Source organism: Megalobrama amblycephala, linkage group LG15, assembly GCF_018812025.1.
Source record: "Megalobrama amblycephala isolate DHTTF-2021 linkage group LG15, ASM1881202v1, whole genome shotgun sequence".
Taxonomy (NCBI): Eukaryota; Metazoa; Chordata; class Actinopteri; order Cypriniformes; family Xenocyprididae; genus Megalobrama; species Megalobrama amblycephala.
In genome coordinates, this window is record NC_063058.1 from 28,827,919 (window position 1) to 28,833,665 (window position 5,747).

Consider the following 5,747-nt stretch of genomic DNA (forward strand, 5'->3'; position numbering starts at 1 on the left):
TGTTTTCTAAGGATTATTATTATTATTTTTTTTTTTTTATTTTTTTTTTTTTTATTTTTTTTCCGTCTTCCGGGGCTTTTTGGGGCCTTAACATGCTCAAAAACTCTTGAAAATTGGCACACACATTGGAATCCGCGGCCAACAGGGCCGGGCAGAAGCTGGTACCCGGGCGTGGCAGGGGGCTCAACAGCGCCCCCTTGAAAAAGGTCTGAAAATTTGGTCCATATATTAAACACGCTTGCACGTATTAGTCTGAAACTCGGTACACATATAGACCTCATCGGACCGAACAACTTTCGTGCTCTAAGTTAAACGTCACGCCAACAGGAAGTCAGCTATTAAGGGTTGTTTGAAAAACGCATGCTCTGGAATTTGATATACTCCTCCTAGACGATTAATCCGATCGCCACCAAACTCGGTCAGCATGAAGTCAAGACACTGATGATTAAAAATTGCCAGGGGATTTTTGATATCTCGAACGGTTTGTCCGTGGCGAGGCAACGAATTTATGGCGAGAAAAAGGAAACAGGAAATGTGTTATAACGTCTGCATACATATATTGATCTTTATGAAACTTCACAAGTGTGTTCGTTATAGGAGTCTGATCACATGTATGTGACTATTGTGAGTCAAAGTTATAGCGCCACCAACTGGCAGCAGGAAGTGTATCACTTTTTGAAATGTTTTGAGATCACCCTCTTATTTTTACCTGATTTGCTTCAAACTTCATCAGTGTAATGTCAATACACAGCAGATGTAGACCTATGACAGGATTTTTGATATTTGAAATATTGTTGCCATGGCAACAGGTCAAACTGTAATAATATTCTTGAGTGTTTTTGAGGCTCTTAACATGCTTCAAATTGCATGAAACTCGACACACACATCAATATTGTCAACCAGTAGACATGGACAAAGCCATAGAAATGGGCGTGGTGGAGGGGCTCAGTAGCGCCACCTTTTGACAAAAGTGGGGGGGTTTGTTTTTCCTACAGTCACCAAACTTGGTACACATATTGTTCTCATCAAGCCGGACAATTTTCTAATTTACATTCATTAGCTCCGACCAACAGGAAGTCAGCTATTTTGGTTTGAATGTTAATTTTTTGAAAAAACAGGCTATGAATTTTATACTACTACTCCTACAGGGTTTATCCAATTTACACCAAGCTTTTTTTAACTTGTTGCTAACACATTGAAGTTGTTTAATTGCAAACGGATTTTGGATATCTCAAACGGTTTGGCCGTGGCGAGGCAACGAATTTATGGCAAGAAAAGGGAAACAAAGTGTTAATATAGCTGCGAGCAGCGATGGCGGGCCCAAGCCCGGTGGCACCGCCACCCCGGTGGCTTCAGGGCAACTGTGCACAGCGGGCAATAGGCACTTAAAACGGTTAAACATCAAAGGACTATGTCAAATTCACTCCACATTTACTGCACTACAAGGTGCCACTATAGAGCCCCTCCTCCCTGCCCATTTTCAAAGGATTACATGTGCCAAGTTTTAACATTATTCTGATGAATTTTGAAGCAAATCAGGTAAAAATAAGAGGGTGATCTCAATGTATGCTGAAAGTGACACATTTTCTGCTTCCAGTTGGTGGCGCTATTACTTTGAATCACAATAGTCACATCCATGTGATCAGCCTTGTACAACGAAGACTAAGCCGAAGTTTCATCAAAATCAATTAATGTATGCAGAAGTTATAACACTTTGTTTCCCTTTTCTTGCCATAAATTCGTTGCCTCGCCACGGCCAAACCGTTTGAGATATCCAAAATCCGTTTGCAATTAAACAACTTCAATGTGTTAGCAACAAGTTAAAAAAAGTTTGGTGTAAATTGGATAAACCCTGTAGGAGCAGTAGTATAAAATTCATAGCCTGTTTTTTCAAAAAATTAACATTCAAACCAAAATAGCTGACTTCCTGTTGGTCGGAGCTAATGAATGTAAATTAGAAAATTGTCCGGCTTGATGAGAACAATATGTGTACCGAGTTTGGTGATTGTAGGAAAAACTAACCCCCCCACTTTGTCAAAAGGTGGCGCTACTGAGCCCCTCCACCACGCCCATTTCTATGGCTTTGTCCATGTCTACTGGTTGACAATATTGATGTGTGTGTCGAGTTTCATGCAATTTGAAGCATGTTAAGAGCCTCAAAAACACTCAAGAATATTATTACAGTTTGACCTGTTGCCATGGCAACAATATTTCAAATATCAAAAATCCTGTCATAGGTCTACATCTGCTGTGTATTGACATTACACTGATGAAGTTTGAAGCAAATCAGGTAAAAATAAGAGGGTGATCTCAAAACATTTCAAAAAGTGATACACTTCCTGCTGCCAGTTGGTGGCGCTATAACTTTGACTCACAATAGTCACATCCATGTGATCAGACTCCTATAACGAACACACTCGTGAAGTTTCATAAAGATCAATATATGTATGCAGACGTTATAACACATTTCCTGTTTCCTTTTTCTCGCCATAAATTCGTTGCCTCGCCACGGCCAAACCGTTCGAGATATCAAAAATCCCCTGGCAATTTTTAATCATCAGTGTCTTGACTTCATGCTGACCGAGTTTGGTGGCGATCGGATTAATCGTCTAGGAGGAGTATATCAAATTCCAGAGCATGCGTTTTTCAAACAACCCTTAATAGCTGACTTCCTGTTGGCGTGGTGTTTAACTTAGAGCACGAAAGTTGTTCGGCCCGATGAGGTCTATATGTGTACTGAGTTTCATACTAATACGTGCAAGCGTGTTTAATATATGGACCAAATTTTCAGACTTTTTTCAAGGGGGCGCTGTCGAGCCCCCCTGCCACGCCCGGGTACCAGCCTCTCCGGCGTCCTAATGGCCGCGGATTCCAATGTGTGTGCCAATTTTCAAGAGTTTTTGAGCATGTTAAGGCCCCCAAAAAGCCCCGGAAGACGGAAAAAAAATAAAAAAAAAAAAATAAAAAAAATAATAATAATCCTTAGAAGAACAAGAGGGCCCTGCGCGAATTTTCGCTTGGGCCCTAATAACTTCTGCATACATTAATTGATTTTGATGAAACTTCGGCTTAGTCTTCGTTGTACAAGGCTGATCACATGGATGTGACTATTGTGATTCAAAGTCATAGCGCCACCAACTGGAAGCAGAAAATGTGTCACTTTCAGCATACATTGAGATCACCCTCTTATTTTTACCTGATTTGCTTCAAAATTCATCAGAATAATGTTAAAACTTGGCACATGTAATCCTTTGAAAATGGGCAGGGAGGAGGGGCTCTATAGCGGCACCTTGTAGTGCAGTAAATGTGGAGTGAATTTGACATAGTCCTTTGATGTTTAACCGTTTTAAGTGCCTATTGCCCGCTGTGCACAGTTGCCCTGAAGCCACCGGGGTGGCGGTGCCACCGGGCTTGGGCCCGCCATCGCTGCTCGCAGCTATATTTATTATTATTAGGGCCCAAGCGAAAATTCGCGCAGGGCCCTCTTGTTTTTCTAAGGATTATTAGGGCCCAAGCGAAAATTCGCGCAGGGCCCTCTTGTTTTTCTAAGGATTATTATTATTATTTTTTTTTTTTTTTATTATTATTATTTTTTTTTTTTTCCGTCTTCCGGGGCTTTTTGGGGGCCTTAACATGCTCAAAAACTCTTGAAAATTGGCACACACATTGGAATCCGCGGCCAACAGGGCCGGGCAGAAGCTGGTACCCGGGCGTGGCAGGGGGCTCAACAGCGCCCCCTTGAAAAAGGTCTGAAAATTTGGTCCATATATTAAACACGCTTGCACGTATTAGTCTGAAACTCGGTACACATATAGACCTCATCGGGCCGAACAACTTTCGTGCTCTAAGTTAAACGTCACGCCAACAGGAAGTCAGCTATTAAGGGTTGTTTGAAAAACGCATGCTCTGGAATTTGATATACTCCTCCTAGACGATTAATCCGATCGCCACCAAACTCGGTCAGCATGAAGTCAAGACACTGATGATTAAAAATTGCCAGGGGATTTTTGATATCTCGAACGGTTTGTCCGTGGCGAGGCAACGAATTTATGGCGAGAAAAAGGAAACAGGAAATGTGTTATAACGTCTGCATACATATATTGATCTTTATGAAACTTCACAAGTGTGTTCGTTATAGGAGTCTGATCACATGTATGTGACTATTGTGAGTCAAAGTTATAGCGCCACCAACTGGCAGCAGGAAGTGTATCACTTTTTGAAATGTTTTGAGATCACCCTCTTATTTTTACCTGATTTGCTTCAAACTTCATCAGTGTAATGTCAATACACAGCAGATGTAGACCTATGACAGGATTTTTGATATTTGAAATATTGTTGCCATGGCAACAGGTCAAACTGTAATAATATTCTGAGTGTTTTTGAGCTCTTAACATGCTTCAAATTGCATGAAACTCGACACACACATCAATATTGTCAACCAGTAGACATGGACAAAGCCATAGAAATGGGCGTGGTGGAGGGGCTCAGTAGCGCCACCTTTTGACAAAAGTGGGGGGTTTGTTTTTCCTACAGTCACCAAACTTGGTACACATATTGTTCTCATCAAGCCGGACAATTTTCTAATTTACATTCATTAGCTCCGACCAACAGGAAGTCAGCTATTTGGTTTGAATGTTAATTTTTTGAAAAAACAGGCTATGAATTTTATACTACTACTCCTACAGGGTTTATCCAATTACACCAAGCTTTTTTTAACTTGTTGCTAACACATTGAAGTTGTTTAATTGCAAACGGATTTTGGATATCTCAAACGGTTGGCCGTGGCGAGGCAACGAATTTATGGCAAGAAAAGGGAAACAAAGTGTTATAACTTCTGCATACATTAATTGATTTTGATGAAACTTCGGCTTAGTCTTCGTTGTACAAGGCTGATCACATGGATGTGACTATTGTGATTCAAAGTCATAGCGCCACCAACTGGAAGCAGAAAATGTGTCACTTTCAGCATACATTGAGATCACCCTCTTATTTTTACCTGATTTGCTTCAAAATTCATCAGAATAATGTTAAAACTTGGCACATGTAATCCTTTGAAAATGGGCAGGGAGGAGGGGCTCTATAGTGGCACCTTGTAGTGCAGTAAATGTGGAGTGAATTTGACATAGTCCTTTGATGTTTAACCGTTTTAAGTGCCTATTGCCCGCTGTGCACAGTTGCCCTGAAGCCACCGGGGTGGCGGTGCCACCGGGCTTGGGCCCGCCATCGCTGCTCGCAGCTATATTTATTATTTTTTATTTATTTATTTATTTTTTTTTTTTTTTTTTTTTTTCCGTCTTCCGGGGCTTTTTGGGGGCCTTAACATGCTCAAAAACTCTTGAAAATTGGCACACACATTGGAATCCGCGGCCAACAGGGCCGGGCAGAAGCTGGTACCCGGGCGTGGCAGGGGGCTCAACAGCGCCCCCTTGAAAAAGGTCTGAAAATTTGGTCCATATATAAACACGCTTGCACGTATTAGTCTGAAACTCGGTACACATATAGACCTCATCGGGCCGAACAACTTTCGTGCTCTAAGTTAAAACGTCACGCCAACAGGAAGTCAGCTATTAAGGGTTGTTTGAAAAACGCATGCTCTGGAATTTGATATACTCCTCCTAGACGATTAATCCGATCGCCACCAAACTCGGTCAGCATGAAGTCAAGACACTGATGATTAAAATTGCCAGGGGATTTTTGATATCTCGAACGGTTTGTCCGTGGCGAGGCAACGAATTATGGCGAGAAAA